The following is a 19,950-nucleotide window of genomic DNA, read 5'->3' on the forward strand; positions in this document are numbered from 1 at the left end:
CACTGATCACAAACCACTACTGGGCATTTTATCAGGAAACAAACCCACACCCAACATGCTGTCAACAATGATGTTATGATGGACAATCTTCCTGGCAGCATATAACTACAACCAGGAAAAGAAATTTTCACAGACCAGGAAAAGAAATTTCACATGCGGATGCCCTCAGCAGATGCCCCTTGCCAGATCTAGTAGAAGACCTGGCACCAGCGACTTCTGTATTCCTTGCCGAAAGTCTTCAGCCAGGCCTACTGACAGCCAAGGACATCACGAGACTCACCACTAAAGACAGAACATTGATGGGTTTTGAACTGGGTGTGGAGGGGGTGGCCAGACAGAACAGAAGGGGATGAGGTCACACCATTTAAAAACAGGCAATTAGAATTGTCAGCACTGCAGGGTTGTTTGTTGTGGGGGGAGAGAATAATCGTACCCCAGCCATTAATGAAAAGGGTTTTGGAACTGTTACATGAAGGACACCCAAGGAAAATTCGGATGAATGCACTAGCAAGGAGTTACATCTGGTGGCTGGGGCTAGACAAGAACATCAAAACCTGGGTAGCCCATGCCCACCATGCCAAGAATCCCACCCGCGCCCTCCCCCCACAGCATGCCCACTGAAGTGGGAGAAACCTTCAGCACCCTGGGCTCACATACATGTGGATTTTGCACAGGGCAAACCTTTTTACTGGTGGTTGACGCCTATTCTAAATGGTTGGAGGTGGTGATCATGAAATCCACAACAGCTGAGGCAACCATCAAGGCCTTAAGGAAACTGTTCGGCACTCATGGCCTCCCTGACGTGCTAGTTCCTGATAACGGGCCCCAATTTACAACACAACAATTCGAAGGGTTCCTCACTAAATTGGGAATCTGCCATGCCCTATCGGTGTACACCCGGCAGTGAATGGGCAGGCATAAAGAATAGTCCGAATGCTCCAAACGAATGGTCCAAACGACCAAGGAAATACTAACAAAATTGGGCCCCGGTGATTGGCAGGAAAGTATTGACAAAATGCTTCTCATACAACATATAACTCCAAGTGCAGCAACAAATAGAAGCCCAGCAGAAATGCTCATGGACAGAAAACTAAGGTCCACCCTGGACAGGGTCCACCCCAACTACACAAATGACACATCACTAGACTCCACAGGGAAGTGCAGAACATTCACACCAGGAGACCGACTATATAGGAGGGGCAACCTGGGTTCTGGCAAAAATAATAGAAAGCACTGGACCCAGATCATACAGACTGGAGGTAGAAAGGGAGAAAATATGGAACCGACACATAGACCAGTTGTGGGGCCTCACAACACAACCCCCACACAAAGCCGAACAACAAAAAGAAACATCAGCAGCAATGAGATCCAGAGAACCAGAAACACGTTTAAGGCCACTAATTAGTAGCACAAGCCCAAACAGGATAGCGGGAGACTTAAATGGGGGTGGAGAAGTCCAGCGTAGTACTTCTGGGGCCACCAGCTCAACAGAATCTGCCATGCCTCCAGAAACCTTTGAGGCATTTCCAAGGGCGGAGTCTGGAGCAGCGGTGACCCGCCCGCTCAGCTGCTGCCTCAGGAACAACTGAACCGTGCAGGACAACTTGCACCCACTGAAGCCCTGCCTACCTGTGTGATTAGGTTTGCCAAGTTGTCGGTGATTGGTTAACCTGAACTAAGGAGGGAGGGGTGTTAAATATTCATGTGAGCTGTATGTAAAGTGGAGTCTGATATCAGACTTCACTCATTGGTCCAGACACTGGTGGGAATAATGAAGACCCATCAGTGGCTGAAGTGTTGGACAACACCAGCTATAAAAAGCCAACACTGGCCGCTGCTTGTAGCTTTTTATCTGTGCTTTGAAATAGTTTCTCTAGAATCCCTGTTCCTGTTCCTTCCTTTTTGCATCCATTCAACAGAAACCGAAGCCCTAAGTAATTCAGGACTTCAAGGCACCAAAATCCTGCTTTTTCTCTTCCCATTGTGCAGTCTTCCTCCAAAAGTTAGAAGGACACCCCCTTAAAAATTCCCTAATCAGTGAAAAGAATTCTTTAAGAAAATATCTATTTCTTCTTTTCTCTATTAAATGCTTATTGCCAGAGACACCGTGTTTTAGTGCATAAAATATAATGTTTCATTAATGTGGAGAGACAATGTGTCAGATGACCTCCAAAAGCCAGAGAAAGCAATAACTCGAAGTGCAAAACCAGAGACGGCAGTACAAAGAATGCTGGGAGAATGATTGCCGGAGCCAAACCAAATTAAAAGGCATGGGAATTTAACACCTATGCTAATATTTCTTATACCCATGGAGGATAGCTGTCAGTTCCCCTATCATGCCCTGCCATTGGGTTGGAGGGAGGGGGAGGGAGGCTTTTTGGCATTGTCCACATGCTTTTGCTTTTGCTGTAACTGCTTGGGAATTAGGGTGTGGGATTGTCTTCAGAGACAGAGCAGACTCCAAGTCAGTTCCAGTCTGGTTCGAAGGCCATCATGCCCCGAGAGTGAACTGTTATCTGCCTAGCATCTCAGTGTTCTCAAAACAACCTTACAGCATCACATCTAGTTCCTCCAGTCATAATACCGTACATCACATTTGTATTTCCTTCACAAACATAGCACAAAGGGATCAAGTCATATAAAAATCTCACCAATGTACCAGTCAGTTGCCTTTTGCCCCCAAAATGGACCCTCCTTTGTTTTTGGAATAAAGAGTGACCTTCTTTCCAGCAGCTTGTATCACATCTTAATTGCTTGTGCTCCTTTTTCCCAGCTTGGAAGAAAAGGGACCCAGAGAAACTCTTTCATCACCACCTTTCTGCCTTAATAGATTAAATCAAGAAATAAATAAAATACATTGTAATGGGCCTAATCTGTGCCCTCTCTAGTGCACCAACCATTGGTAGCTCCTCTCCACTTATTCAGCTGCAGGAAATGGAACTTGGATGAAGCCAAATAGGAAGTGCATTGACAGCTTTTTTTTCTTTTTTTAATAAACTTTATTGATCTTTTGTATCTTTAAAAACCGAACAAAAAATATACATATTATGACATTAACAGTGTGTGACATCTATCTCATATTTTGTGCTTATTTATAAATATATACAATTTGTGTGAATATAAGCTTTTAATCTATAAATTTCTTATCATTAATTCTTCCATCATCCACCTGTCTTAATTCAATCCAATCATACCATTTTCCCCAAATTCTATAATATTCAGACTCCTCTTTCTCTCGTAGCATCAGGGTTAATTTATCCATCTCAGCACACGCCATTATTTTTTGAATAATCAATTTGTCTGATGGTATACAATTATGTTTCCAACATTGAACATAGGCAATTCTAGCAGCCATTAGGATGTGTAATATTATATATTTTATACTTTTCCCACATTTTTTTAAAATATCCCTAACAAAAATAATTCTGGTTCCAAATCTATTTGTTCCTTGAGGATCTCTTGCAACCATTTTTTAAATTTTAATCCAGTACTTCTGGGCTCCTAAAACAAGACCTCCACATGTGATAAAAAGTACCCTCTTTCTTCTTGCACTTCCAATATGCTGGGTTCATGTTAGGATATATCTGTGCCAATCTCACAGGGGGCAGGTACCATCTATAAAACATCTTATAAATGTTTTCTTTATATGAGGCCGATTTTGTTAATTTATAATTTAGGTTCCAAATGCTCTCCTACTCTATCAAGCTTATAGTATGCCCAGGCTATCATACATCCCTTAATCACCTCTTCTTCCAATTCTACATCTAATAGATATTTATAGATTCTTGTAATTTTTTTTAATCTGGGCCTGTTAGGATTTTATTCAGTTGTTGTAATTCCAAATATATTCCAAAATCTTCTATATTTTTTATACCTATTTTGTAGCTGAAGATATGCCCACCGGTTAATGTGTATCCCTTGTTTTTGGAGGTCCTGGATCAATTTTATGTTTCCTTGTACATTTAAAACATCTTTTTATTTTGTCATTTTACATATGTCTAAATTGTCTGGGTGTATCATAGCTTCCATCATCGATAACCAAATTGGAATTTTCATATAATGTTTCTTTCTAATTTTGATCCAGTTTTGTAATAGAGAATCTCTAATCAAATGCCTATGGAAATATTGTTGTTTTTTAGTTCCTGTTTCCCACAAAAGGCATGCCATCCTCTCTGCAGATCATGGTCCTCTAAGCTTAATATTCGCTTATTAGTTAGATTAACCTATTCTTTAATTCAGATTAACACCGTTGCATTGTAGTATAAATACCAATTTGAAAGTCCAAATCCACCTCTGCTTTTAATACTTTGTAACGCTTTCATCTTTATTCTAGGTTTTTTGCCTAACCAAATAAATTTCGCCGTAATTTTATTAACCTTGCTAAAGAATTTTTTTAAATTTAATGGGGATTGTCTGAAATAAATACAGGAATTTGGATAGAATGGACATTTTAATGGCTGCTATTGTTCCTAACAGTGATCATTGTAATTTCGCCCATAGGTCTAAATCTTTGTTTGTTGTATAAGTTTGTTATAATTATTCTCCTTTATTGTTATGCATGGAGCAGTCAGCCATATATCTAAATATTTCATTTTCTTTGTTATTTGTAGTCCCATTATCTTTTCTAATTCTATTTTTTGTAATTCCAATAAATTTTTGGTTAAAAGTTTTGTTTTTTTGTCTATTTATTTTAAGACCTACTACTTCCCCATATCTTTCCAATTCTCTAATTAACTCCTCCCCTGTCTCCATTGGATCCTCAATAAAGAACATCACATATTCTGCAAAAGCTTGCAGTTTGTGGTCTTCCTTTTTGACTCTAGTTCCTTTTATTCCTGGGTTTTGTCTGATTCATCTTAGTAAGGTTTCCAGTGACAAAATAAAAAGCAGAGATGACAGAGGACAGCCTTGTCTTACTCCTTTCCTTATTTCAAAATTTCACCATTTATCATAATACTTGCCTTTTGGGTGGAATATATATTTTTTATTATATTCTCGAATTTGGTTCCTAAGTTCATATTATAAATTTGTTGTATCATAAATTTCAAATTTAAATTATCGAATGCCTTCTTGGCATCCAAGAAAACAAGGACCACTTCTTTCTCTGGGTGGGCTTTGTAATATTCCAGAATATCTAATACTATCCTTAAGTTATTCCTAATGTGTCTAAATGGCAAAAATCCATTTTGGTCCAAATGGATATATTCGTTCAGTAATCTCTTCAATCTGTTTGCTATTATGGTTGCAAAAATTTTATAATTGGCATTCAATAAAGATATAGGTCTATAGTTTTGGATTAATCCATTATCCATGTCCTCCTTTGGGATTAGCAAGATATACATTTCCCTCCATGATTCTGGCATTTAGGCTTCTATCAAAACTTCATTATATAGATTTAACATCAATTGTCCTAATTGTTCTTCCATAATTTTGAAAAATTCCCTTGGGAGACTGTCTGGTCCTGGTGTTTTGTTATTTTTCTGATTTCTAATTGCCTGGCTCAGTTCTGTAATAGTTATAGCTTTAGTTAAATTTTCCCTCAATTCTTCTACTATTAATGGACTTCCTTCCTCTTTCAAGTATTCTCTTATCTGTTTTTCATCTACCTCCTCACTTTTATACAAATTCTCAAAATATTGGTATGTAATCCTTTTTCCCCCTTCTATTGTGTGTTGGAATTCTCCATTTTCATCTTGTAATTGATGTATTGTTATTCTCTCTCTCTCTTTTTTGAGTCTATATGAGAGCCATATTCCCAGTTTATTTACTTGCTCAAAATAGGTTTGTTTGGCTGCTTTTAGATTTTTCATCATTTCTTCCTGTTCTACTATATTGAGTTTGTGTTTAGTTAAAGTCAATTGTCAATTGTTCTTTAAGTCTGATATTTTGTGGGGTATCATATCAAGATATGCTTTTGGTAGTGCTCTTCTTTTCTTTCCTTTTTTCTTCTCACCTCTATAATCTTTTTTTATAATCTGCTATTGCATTATAGTCTCCTATGATATACATATTTTTTGTTGTAATTCAATAATTTTATTGTGTAATGTTTTATAAAACTCTTGCTGGTTTTCGTTGGATGCATAAACTACTATTAATAGCACTGGTTTAAAGGCTATTAACACTTCCATCATCAAAATTCTTCCATTGTGATCTGTAAAGATTAATTTTGTTTTTATTTCCTCTTTGATATACACAGCTATTCCTTTTTGTTTTCCATCTGCTAAGGCGGTATATAATTTTCCTAATGTTCCTTAGGACATTCTAGATATTTTTCATCTGCTTTTTGAATATGTGTCTCTTGTAAACATGTTATGTCTATTTTTTGTTTAATTAATTTTGCAAATGTTCTTTTTCTCTTTATTGCCGAATTTAAACCATTATATTGATCGATAATAATTTCACTTCTCCTGTCCTCTTAATTGTATCTGGCTCTTTTTTGTCTACTCACCCTTATCTTTCTTTGTGTTCTACTTATTGCCTTTAGGTCCTCTTGTTCCTGTTGTTGTTGGTCTGTCTCTTCTATTCTCTGATCTCCTCCCTCCCTCTGGGACCAGCCATCTGAAGATAATGTCCCGCTTGGTCAATTGAGTGGCCAGAAATCTGTAGTCATGTCTCTGTTCCCTCACCCTCCTTGGGACCTGTTTTAATGTCTGGATCTCTTTCCCCTTGTAAACAATGGGTTCATCTCTTGTTATCCTGTATATTATGTCCCGGACCTTTCTCCTTGTAAACCTTATATGGACTTCTTTTGGAAGCTTATGTCATCTGGCATAGTTTGTGCTCACCCTATAAACATCGTACATTTCGTTTATTATTTCATTCTTATTTCGCTGTAGTGTTTCTGCTAGTACTTCAGGCATCACCAGTTCCAAATTTTCTTCCATGGCTTCAACAACATTCTGGAATCTAAGGTTTGACACTTCCCGGCCCACCTCTAGATGGATCAGAGAATCTTCCATTTCTTTGTTTATTATTTTCATTTTTTGGTTGATCATTTCTAATCTTTTCTCCATTTGTTCAATTTGTTTTTCAACTTCTTTTATTGTATATTCATTCTTTTATAAGGCTTGCTGAATTAAGCCAACTTTCTCATCTAGTTTTGATAGGTCTAGTTTCATTTCACTTTTTAGCTTTCCCATTTCCTCTTTGACTTCATTTATATCCACTTTCATTTCAGTATGGTTCTTCATCATTGTTTCCTGGAGATTTAGCATCGATTCTTGTAAAGTTAGTAGTGTGGTTTGCATATTGATATTTGAAATGGGACTCTGTTTTTCTACCGTTAGCATCCCTTCAATTTTTTGTGTGTCAGGAGTGAGGCTGTCATCGCTAAAGTTGTTGGCACAGGGGTGGTCTTCTTCCTGATCTTTACCGTCATAGTAGTGATGATAGTCATTTCTTTTCATATTTCAGTTTGTTTCCTTAAGATACTATAGGTATTGTCCCAAATCAGCATCAGTTAATGTAGGCAACTAACTTCAAAATCTTATCAATGCTACACTCCTAATTATTATAACTCCTAGGAATTTCAATTTTTTTTTTATTTAAAGGTCTTAGCTGTCCTATGAAATCTTAATGTAGTAGAGTTCCCTTAACTTCAATTACTATAAAATATATAAATCATTTTTTTAGAGAAATTATAAATTTGTTTAACTTTGTATGTAATATCTACTGTAAAATACTTATTCAAACAAGCACAGACTCAAATTATCCTATTGGACACATTACATAAAGCTCCTTGGAGAATGGTGTAATTCTGGGAAAGATAGAAGGAAAGAGAAGAAGAGGACATCCAGCTACCACATAAATGGATTCAGTTTCATTACTGATGATGCACCATTGGTAGAACCAAAAAATTAAATCATGGAGAAAATCTATGTGGGTGATAAGCAGCAACACTGACTTGATGAAACATAATCAGTTAGGATGACCAGTGTACGATGGTATTGCCTGCATCCAAAATTATAGTGTAAATATGCCACAAGAGATAGGATGAACAGCCCTTTTACAATGGAAGGGGAAAGGAGAGTAGCTAGGAAGAATTTTCACATTCATCTTCCTTCTATGTTCTTTCCACAAATAGTTATTCCATGTTACTCAAGGACTGTCAATGGTTTCATCTTAATGCAATATAAACAATAGAAATAGCTATTGTAATCTGCATTCTTGAGATCCTGCAACATTGGTGTTAGAGGATTTCACAGAACTGCTCTGTGGGGACTTAACATTTTTGCTACAGCAAGTGATATAACTTTTTTCTCTATTGTTCTTACAGTCCTTTCCTTTTGTAAATTAGAAGCTAGGATTCAGGATATTTCTGAATTTGTCCACAACAGAAAGAAAATTATACAAGGAAAGGAAAATTGAATCATTTATTTCTTTAGCAATGATCCCCTTAGGCAGAAAACAGCACTATTTCAGGAAGACTGCAGGCAAAGTTTCATATCATTCCTTACTTATATTACTTCATGATTACTTTCTTTTCATAAAGCAAGTAGATAGATAGAAGATAGAATTCTTTATTGGCCAAGTGTGATTGGATACACAAGGAATTTGTCTTTGGTGCATATGCTCTCAGTGTACCTAAAAGAAAAGATACATTTGTCAAGAGTCATAAGGTACAACACTTAATGAAAGTCATAGGGTACAACTAAGGAATCAAATCATACTAGGAAACAATCAATATAAATCATAAGGATACAAGCAACAAAGTTACAGTCATACAAGCAGAAGACAAATGATAATAGAATAGTATTCTTTATTGGCCAAGTGGGATTGGACACACAAGGAATTTGTCTTTGGTGCATATGCTCTCAGTGTACCTAAAAAGAAAGATACATTTGTCAAGAGTCATAAGGTACAACACTTAATGAAAGTCATAGGGGTACAACTAAGGAATCAAATCATACTAGGAAACAATCAATATAAATCATAAGGATACAAGCAACAAAGTTACAGTCATACAAGCAGAAGACAAATGATAATAGAATAGTATTCTTTATTGGCCAAGTGTGATTGGACACACAAGGAATTTGTCTTTGGTACATATGCTCTCAGTGTACATAAAGGGAAAAAATACAAGAATCATAAGATACAACACTTAGTGATAGTCAAAGGTTACTAATAAGCAATCAAATCATACTAGGAAACAAATAAAGCAATATAAATTGTAAGGATACAAGCAACACGGTTATAGTCATAAGTGGGAAGAGATAGGTACTAGGAAGTGTTATTATAATCTAGTAGTAGAGGAATAATCATAATACAGTCTTAGTAAATAAGTTGACAGTGTTGTGGGAATTAGTTGTTTAGCAGAGTGATGGCATTCGGAGAAAAACTGTCCTTGTGTCCAGTTGTTCTGATGTGCAGCGCCCTATATCATTGTTTTGAGAGTAGAAGTTGAAACAATTTATGTCCAGGATATGAGGGGATATTTTCACAGTCCTCTTTTTGATTCGTGCTGTATACAGGTCCTTGATTGAAGGCAGGTTGGTACCAATTGTTTTTTCTGCAGTTCTAATTATCCACTGAAGTCTCTGTCTGTCTTGTTTGGTTGAAGAGCCAAACCTGATAGCTACAGAGGTGCAGATGACAGACTTAATAATTCCTTTGTAGAATTGAATCAGCAGCTCTTTGGGCAGTTTGAGCTTTCTGAGTTGGTGCAGAAAGAATATTCTTTGTTGTGTTGATACTGTGTTGTCTAGGATTGTAAGAGGTGGTAGTATGAGAGGGTTGCTTCTTCTTTCTGTTGTGTCATCAGCAAACTTCAGTATTTTAACAGATGATCATTTGAGATGCAGTCACTGGTATATAGGAAGAAGAGAAATGGAGAAACACACAGCCTTGGGGGGCTCCTGTGCTGATTGTACAGGTATCAGATGTGATTCTGCCTAGCTTCACCTGCTGCTTTCTGTCTATTAGGAAGCTTATGATCCACTTACAAGTGTGTTCAGGTACCACTAGTTGTTTTAATTTACTTAGGAGAGTGTCTGGAATGATGGTATTGTATGCTGAACTGAAGTCTACAAAGAGGACGCTTGCGTAGGTATTGGGAGATTCAAGGTGTTGTAGGATGTAATGCAGAGCCATGTTAACAGCATCATCTGTCGATCTATTTGTTCGGTATGCAATGCATGGGATCTAACAGCAGATCCATGATGGTTTTCAGGTGGGACAGCACAAGACTTTTAAAGATTTTCATAACTATAGATGTTAGAGCAACTGGTCTGTAGTCTTTCAGTTCCTTGATGGAGGGCTTCTTTGGCACTGGGATGATAGTAGAGTGCTTGAAGCAAGAAAGAAAATAGCACATCTCTACTGATTTATTGAAAATTTGGGGGAAGATGGAGGCCAATTGTTCAGCACATACTTTTAAGCAAGAAGGAGTTATCTAGATCGGATGAACAACCCCTTTACTCTGGAAGGAGAAAGGAGAGTAGCTAGGAAGAATTTTCACTTTCATTTTTCAGCTTTGTTCTTTCCACAAACAGTTATTCCATGTTACTCAAGGACTGTCAACAGTTTCATCTTAATGCAATATTAATGATAGAAATAGCTATTGCAATCTGTTTTCTTGAGATCCTGCAACTTTGGTGTTAGAGGATTTCACAGAACTGCTCTGTGGTGACCTAACATTGTTGCTACAGCAAGTTAGACAACGTTTTTCTCTGTTGATCTTATAATCCTTTCCTTTCCTTTTCCTTACAATCCAAACCATTCTCCCCTTTTGGGTAGGACAATATATACAACCTTACATTCTAAGTCCATAATGTTCACAGCATGCCTTATGCTTTATAGAGCCTTGGGCCTTTGTAAAATGATCTGCTATATTGTTTTCTGACATACAGTATTCCAGCATAATCATCTTACTTTGTACACATTGTCTCACATTTAAATATCTTAAATCTTTGTGTTTCGTTCTTGTTTTAACAGCAATATTTAAAGCCATCTGTATTGCTGATTGATTATCTTCATAAACTACAATAGAATCTGTTACATCAATTCCCATGTCAATTAATAATTGCTTATACAAAACTAAATCTGTACATAATAAAGACAAACATGAGAATTCAGCCTGCATTGTTGACAAACTTAGATGTTTCTACCAAATAGATCTTCATCCAATCAATGCCTTTCCCAATAATACTACAGTTCCCGATGTAGATTTTCGTGTCTTTATGTCTGTAGCAAAACTTGCATCAGCATATGCAGTTAAACTCAGTTCATCTTATGGCTCCAAATACAATGAATAATGCATTGCTTGTTTCAGGTATCTTAACACACGTTTAGCAGCTTGCCAGTGCCTTTCAGTTGGCTCAGTGTTAAATCTCGCTAATTGATTAACACGGTATGCGATATCTGGCCTTGACCAATTACTGAGATAAGATAAACTACCAATCAAGGACTGATAAATGTTCTTATCAAAAATAGGACTTTGAATATCACTATGGCTAAACTCCTGGTTAATTGGTGTCTTAGCCAGTTTACAAAGTTCCATTTTAAAACTTTTTAGTAATTGGTTAATTTTATCTGCCTGTGAGATCTTATATCCTCCCCTAGTTCTATCTATCTTTAATACAAGATATTGTTTGATTTCTCCTAATTGTTTTATCTTAAATTTCTTTTCTAACAGTGAGATTATTTTAGCAGCTTCTTGTTCAATTTTTGTGATTAATGCTATGTCATCAGTAAATAATAGCAATAATGAAATTACACCATTACTTTCTCTTTTAAACAAACATGGATCAGCCATACCAGCTGCAAAACCTATCTTAGTTAATTCTTTAACTATACATTGATTCCACTCATATCCTGATTGCTTCAAACCATAAAGACTCTTTTTCAATCTCCAGCAATCAGTTGTATTATCATTTTTGATACCTAAAGGTTTCTTTAAATAAATAGTGTCTTGCAAAGGTGCATGCAGATATGCAGTCTCTACATCCAAATGATTTACAATGTATTTCTCTTTAGCTGCCCACACTAATGCTGCCCTTAATGTAGTAGCCTTCAGACTAGGCGCAAACACCTCATCATAGTCATTTGCTGTCTGATTGAACCCTTGTGTTACTAACCTGGCTTTATGGGTAACAGTCCCATCTACACCCGTCTTTAGCTTATTAACCCATTTACATCCTATGGCATGTTTACCTGGTGGTAACTTAACATTTTCATATACCTCCAGTCTTTTTAATGATTCCAGTTCCTTATCCATTGCTTTCTGCCAAGCAGCCTGATCCTTAGCAGGATACAGTTTTAGTTCACTATAATTACTTGGAACTGCATTCACTTGGCATACAACACTAGCCTGATATCTATCAGGTGGTCGTGTTACTCGGGTTGAACGTCTTGGTAATACAGGGCTAACTGGTGGACTTTCTTGTGCCACCTGCTCCTGTTCTCCTACTTCTTCCTGTTCCTGTTCTCCTACTTCCTCCTGTTCTTCCTCTTTAATGGCTATTTGTGGTTTACTTATTTCATCTTTAGGGACTATTTGGGTGTCAATAATAATATCATTGCTGGATTCCTGTTCCAGTTTATCCCTCCCAATGTGCTCAAGAAATTTTGCACTAGCACTACAATAAACATGAGCTGTGCCTTGATCACAAAATGTAAACGATCTATGGTTGGCTTCGTAACCTACAAAAAATAATTTTTTAGCTCTATGTTACCCTTTTAGTCTTACTTGTGAGGGAATATGCACCCATGCTGGAGCTCCAAATGTGTGTAGGTAACTTAAATTTGGTTTTCTGCCATGCCAATGAGTGAATGGCAATTCTCCAGTTGTTGTATTAACTACATTGTTTAACACATGGTTACTACACATTATGGCCTCACCCCCACAGTGTTTTAGGTAACACTGAATCAGATAACATAGTGTGAGCCATGGCTTGTAATGTTTGCTCTCTTCGTTCTATAAATGAGTTATGTTGTGGTCTGTAAGGTGCAGAACATTTATGCTCAACACCAGCCAATTTTAATGTATTTTGGAATCTTTTGTAAAACTCAGTCCCATTATCAGTAACTAAAGTTATTACTTTACTTTTCATTTTTCTCTCAGCAAACCTTAGCCAGTTAAAGAAATGTTGGAATGTTTCTGTTTTGTTTTTCATAAGATAACAGAAGCCGTATCATGAGTAATGGTCCATAATACTCAAAATATAACAGGCACCTCCTAAACTTGGTTTCTTAGGACCAATTATGTCAGCAAAAACAACCTCTAAAGATTCTTTGGTCTTAAACCCATTTAGTTTGTTTGCAGGAGTAACCTTACTCTTCTCTTGGCTACAAGCATTACAGTTTAAATACTTGCTACAGGGTTTCAATTTTACTCCCTCTGACAATTCAACAGGTTGTTTGAGCATTATGAAATTAATGTGCCCTAGATGTCTATGTAGTAAATGTATACATTCGTCATGTGGCTTAACATTGTTATAAACTGAGATAGTCATCTTCAACTGGTAATCATGTATTACATATAAATCATTTTTTAAAGTAGCAGAAACATTTTTATCCTCTTTCTCTATTATACAGTTATCTCCCCTAAAGGTTACTACATAACCAAGATTAACTAAAGCCCTTACTGATAATAAATTAAATTTCAGTTTAGGTACATATAACATAGTTAAATGTTCATTTATACAAGAACAATATGCAGTACCTTCACCTGATGCTTTAATCTTCCATCCATTTGACAATGATGCATGTTGCTTACTCGTGGACATCTTTACAAACCTGTTTCTATCTTTAGTAATGCATTGTGATGGTCCACTATCAATAACCCACAAATCATGGTTTACAGTTGAATTTCTAGACATAGCTAAACTAACATTCTTCTTAGCCTTCTGGTGATTACCAGTATTCTGTTGTTTTCCCTTCTTACAGAATTTAGCTATATGTCCCCTAGCCCCACAAGAAAAACATTTGCTAACAGTATAGGCAGTTGAAGATAAATTCTCCTCTTGTGGTTGTTCATTCCTCAGTTGATCCCTATCCAGCCGTCTTCTTGCTTCTTCTAGCAATCTTCCAGTTATGTCAGTCAATGTCAGTTTATCTCTGGGCAGGACTTCCAGTGAAGATACATAATCATCATAACTTTCATCCAATGAGGAAAGAATGATGTAAACTTGATGCAGCTCTGAAAATATCAGTTCTTTTTCAGTTAAACACTCAGATGAAGTGTTGGTTATATTGAATGTTTCCTGCTGCTTCAGCTCTAAAGGATCTGGTGGGGCCATACTTTATCACTTATCTCTAAATGTCAGTGGTGAGAACAATATATCTTTTTAGTTCGGATGGAGGGGTTTTCTTCAGGTCAGTCGAGGAGACTCTACTCTCCTTGAGACCACTGAAGCATTCCTCTCGATGTAAAAAATTTGCCAAGACTCTAGAAAGAGTGCAGAGAAAAGCAACAAAGATGATTAGGGGACTGGCAGGGTTTGGATTCTACCAGTTCTGGCGAACCCCTTGTTATGATTCTGTGCAGTTCAGAGAACCAGCAAATTGTGCCACTGGCTTACCCTGCTCACCCCGCCTGGCCCCTCCCAGCCAATCCTTATCTTGCCTTGGCTGTTCACCAAGAGTTATACCTGCAGCCCAGGCTGCTCACTAGTTCCTTGCCCAGGCCCAACCTTAGATCTGCAGCGTCGCCTTGGCCCCACCCCCTGGGCATACGCACAGGAGGTGGTGAACGCACAGGGCCTGGCATCCCTGGGACTGCTTGCTGAGTGCTGCCCTTCATCCAGGATGCATTGCCAGCCCAGCCCTCTCACGCTTGGAGCCTCCTGAGCTCACACCCAGGGGGCAGGGCTGAGGCAGCAGCGTGGATCTAAGACTGGCTGCGAGTGGTGCCAGTGCCTCCATGCCCCACTTGTTGGCCTTTCCCTGGGACTGTCCCACCCCCGCATGGGAAAGCAACATCATTACCTGTGCGTGGAGGAGGAGAAAGGTAGGAAGGAGAGGGCATTGGGGACCCAGGGGGCTTCTGCCTGCCAGTGTGCGATGGGCAGTAGTAGCCATAGGAGATCACAAGCCGCAATGGCTCTGGCGGGAGGAGCGGAAAGCAAACGGTGGGGCGTGCGGCTTCTGGTATTGCAGGGGAGAGGGGGCAGAAGCAGAACTGTCCTTTGGCATTAAGCATGAAGGTAATGGAGGGGAAGGTGGACAAAAAGGGAAGCTCCATGTTTTTTTTTAAATTGGCAGAGACTTCCATTTTGATCCCCTTGCCTCTGTGCCTGACAGACCTCTGCGTGACTCTCAGCTCACTTCTCCAACCCATGCATGTGTGTGTGAGTGTGTGTGTGTGTGTGTGTGTGCATGTGTGCGCCTAAGGTCTCTCTCCCCCGCAGCCTAGCACCGTGACAATGGAGAGAAAAACACCATGAGAGGATTCAGGCTGAAAAAAACAAGCATGGCAAAAAATGAGTTAGTTTGCACTTTCTTAGCAGCCTAGCAACACAGAAGTTTGTGTATGTGTGTATACGTGTATACGCCTAAGGTCTCTTCCGCCTGCTATTTCTTCTTCCTTCTCTTTTTCCTCACTTTCCTCCTCTCCCCCTCCTGGCACAGAAACAAGGCTCATGCTCTTTTCTTTCTCATGCAGCTTTGCAAGCCTGTTCCAACAAGGCTTGGAATGGGGGAGGGAAGAAACTATCCCCTCTTAAGTACTGTGTCTGATGGAACCATTCTCATTTGCACCTTTTCCAAGACTGCTGGATGAGTTGGATTGGTCTCTCTCTTTTTCTCTCTCTCCCCCTCCCCCTCCTTCTCTCTTTTGAATAGTTTTCTCAGTACTTCCTCAATGTGCTGGAACTTTGGTTTGTTTTGCTGGAAGGATGAGTTGTCCCTTATCCTCCACCTCCCTTACCCACCACCTTAGTTTCCACTTTCTAGAGGCAGAAAGTCCCAGGTCTAATCTGGAAGGGCATCACTGTGCTGAACCATTGACAAATGCAGGTGGTGGTCATTCCCTCTTTCTGCTTCCCCAGGTCTTTGATATGGGGGGGGGGGTTCCCCTGGAGCAAAAGCAGAGAGCCTCTTCCAGTGAAGATTTCTCTGTGTCTTCTAATTTTCTTCCAGAGCAGAACAAAAAAGCCTCTTCCTGTGAAGGCTTTTCCAGTTCTTTATTCTGATTTTCCCCAGGAGCAAAAATAAAGCCCATTCTAGTGAAGTCTTCCCTGGGTGTTTATTCTGATTTTCCCCTGGACTGGAGCAAAATCATCTGATGGCAGTCTTTAAGTAACAATCCCACACTTATTTTACTCCATGCGTGGCCCACCCACTATTTAATTTACCATTTCTGTTTGTGCTTCTTTCCCAAACTGTATACTTTTCTCCCTCCCTCCTTTTCTCTCTCTCCCTCCCTCCTTCCCTCCATTCCCCCCCTCTCTCTCACACACAGAGGCCCATGGTAAAATTGTCTTCCATGAAACCAGTCGCTGGTGCCAGAAAGGTTGGGGACCTCTGAATTAGATCATGCAGGAGAGCCCTTTTAAGGATTATGTATTAATAGAAAAGCAACTAACTTAGCTCTGATCCTAAACCAGGGGTCCCCAAACTTGCCAACTTTAAGACTTGTGGACTTCAACTCACACAATTCTGGGAGTTGAAGTCCACAAGTCTTAAAGTTGCCAAGTTTGGAGACCTCTGTCCTAAACGCTAAAGCTGCTGCATATAAAAAAGAGAGGAGCTCTGATCAACTATCACAGTCACATTTTGGATCTGAGTGGAGGTTGTTAAGAATGATAGTCACCTAACAGTTGGGTTGACAATATATAAACCAGGATAGTCATTTAATACTGTTGTATCTTTAAGAGAATGCTGTAATTGTGATTGGCTGAGGTTCCTCCGACGGCCATAAGATGGAGCCAGAAACCTGGTTTGTTCTCTTCTTGCATTTCCTTGTTTGCCTTTTGCCTGAATGTCGTTCTGTTTGGATTGCTGTGAATCTTGCAAACTGTTAACAAACTCCATTTACTGAACTTTGTTTATGATACTGGACTTCGTTTTTGGATTATCTCTGGACTGATTGTATTGAATACTACCTGCTTTAACCATGTATGATTTGGACTGTTTGTTGGACTTTGTTTACCCATTAACTGGAAGTAAACCTACATTTTACTATTCAGTGTATCTCTGTGTTGGTTGTGTGTTATTCAACACCACTCTCACTACGTTTCCCGGAGTGCACTCATTCTTCTAATGGGGAATACCTCAACACTGGTTATGGGCCAGTTCATACCAGACTCAGATAACTGACAGTTAGTGTGAATACGCAGTACCGTATACAGACAGCTGTTTACTGTTTAATTGTGGGTTACTGTCCTGGTAAAGATGGCACAAGACCCATCAACAAATCTGTCACTGATAACCCGGTTGGATGGAACAAACTATGTTTACTGGTCTATGAAGTGCAGTCTACTTCTGCATAGGGAAGGGTTATGGGCTGCAGTTCACGATCCACTGGATGTAAATGCTTGGGATCCAAATAATGAGGATGATGCCAAAAAGTTAGCTGACTTTAAACAGAACAATGAACAAGCTCTTTATATAATTGGACTAACACTGAGTGACCAGCAGCTAGTCCATATTCATGGAGAAGAGTCTGCTGCTAGGTGTTGGGAGAATTTGAAGAGGATTTATGTTCATGACAGTGTAGGTACACACATACATATTACACGTAAACTTTTTAGAGCACATCTTCCGAAAGGTGTAGATATGTTAGCTCATTTGAACTTCATGAAAAGAACTTTTCAAGAGCTACATGAAAAGGAACTGATTTTTTCAGAGCTGCATCAAGTTTACATCATTCTTTCCTCATTGGATGAAAGTTTTGATGATTATGTGTCTTCACTGTAAGTCCTGACCAGAAATGAACTGACATTGACTGACATAACTGGACGATTGTTAGAAGAGGCAAGAAGAAGGCTGGAAAGACCAACTGAGAGAGAAACAATCACAAGAAGAGGGTTTGTTTTCAACTGCCTATACTGTTAGGAAATGTTTTTCTTGTGGAGCTAGGGGACATATAGCTAGATTCTGTAAGAGGGGAAAATGACAGAATACTGGTAATCACCAGAAGGCTAAGAAGAATGTTAATTTAGCTATGTCTAGAAATTCAACTGTAAACCATGATTTGTGGGTAGTTGATCGTGGAACATCGCAGTGCATTACAAGAAATAGAGCGGTTTGTAAAGATGTGTACGAGTAAGCAACATATATCATTGGCAAATGGATGGAAGATGAAAGCATCGAGTGAAGGTACTGCATATTGTTCATGTGTAAATGAGCATTTATCTATGTTATATGTACCTAAACTGAAATTTAATGTGTTATCAGTAAGGGCTTTAGTTAATATTGGTTTTGTAGTAACCTTTAGGGGAGATAACTGTATAATAGAGAAAGAGGGTAAAAGTGTTACTGCTACTTTAAAGCATGATTTATATGTTATACATGATGACCAGTTGCAGATGGCTAACTCAGTTTATAACAATGTTAAGCCACATGACGAATGTATACATTTACTGCATAGACGTCTGGGGCACAAAATGCTGAAACAAACTGTCGAATTGTCAGAGGGAGTAAAATTAAAACCCTGTAGCAAGTACTTAAACTGTAATGCCTGTAACCAGGAGAAAAGCAAGGTTACTCCAGCAAACAGACGTAATGGGTTTAAGACCAAAGAACCTCTAGAGGTTGTTTTTGCTGACATAATTGGTCCTAAGAAACCTAGTTTGGGAGGTGCCTGTAATATTTTGAGTTTCATGGATCATTACTCATGGTACGGTTTCTGCTATCTAATGAAAAACAAAAGAGAAACGTTCCAACATTTCTTTAATTGGCTAACATTTGCTGAGAGAAAAATGAGACATAGGGTAATTACTTTAGTTACAGATAACGGGACTGAGTTTATTAATAATAGATTTCAAATGATGTTGAAATTGGCTAGTATCGAGCATAAGCATTCTGCACCTTACAGGACACAACATAATTCGTTTAGAGAATGAAGATGGCAAACATTACAAGCCATGGGTCGCAATATGTTATCTGATTCAGATTTGCCTGAAACATTGTGGGGTGAAGCCATAATGTGTAGCAACCATGTGTTAAACAATGTGGTGAATACAACAACTGGTGAATTGCCATTCACTCGTTGGCATGGCAGAAAACCAGATTTAAGTTATCTACACACATTTGGAGCTCCAGCATGGGTGCATATACCCTCACAAGTAAGACTGAAAGGGCAACATTGAGCTAGGAAAATATTTTTAATAGGTTATGAGGCCAACCATAGATCGTTTAGATTCTGGGATCCAGGCACAGCTAATATTTACTGTAGCACTAGTGCTAAATTTCTTGAGCACGTTGGATGGCATAAACTAGAACAGGAATCTAACAATGATGTTGTTATTGACACCCAAGTAGTCCCTAATGATGAGATAGTTAAACCATCAATAGCCATTAAAGAGGAAGAACAGGCACAGGAGGAGATCAAAGAACAGGAGCAGATGGAACAGGAGAGTCTACCAGTTGCCTAGACATTCAACCCATGTAACATGACCACCAGATAGATATCAGGCTAGTATAGTATGTCAAGTAAATATAGTTCCTACTAACTATAATGAGCTGAAACTGTATCCTGCTAAGGATCAGGCTGCTTGGCAGAAAGCAATGGATAAGGAACTGAAATCTTTACAAAGGTTGGAAGTATATGAAAATGTCAGGTTAGCATGCCATAGGGTGTGAGTGGATTTATAAAATTAAGACAGGTGTAGATGGGACTGTTACCCATAAAGCTAGATTAGTAGCACAAGGGTTTGATCAGTCAGCCAATGACTATGACAAAATGTTTGCACCTAGTCTGAAAGCTACAGCATTACGAGCAGCATTAGTGTGGGCAGCTAAAAATAAATACACAATAAACCATTTAGATGTGGAGATGGCATATCTGCA

This window comes from Notechis scutatus, chromosome Z, assembly GCF_049901735.1.
Source record: "Notechis scutatus isolate UNSWTSFEM ecotype Mainland chromosome Z, rNotScu1.2, whole genome shotgun sequence".
NCBI lineage: Eukaryota > Metazoa > Chordata > Lepidosauria > Squamata > Elapidae > Notechis > Notechis scutatus.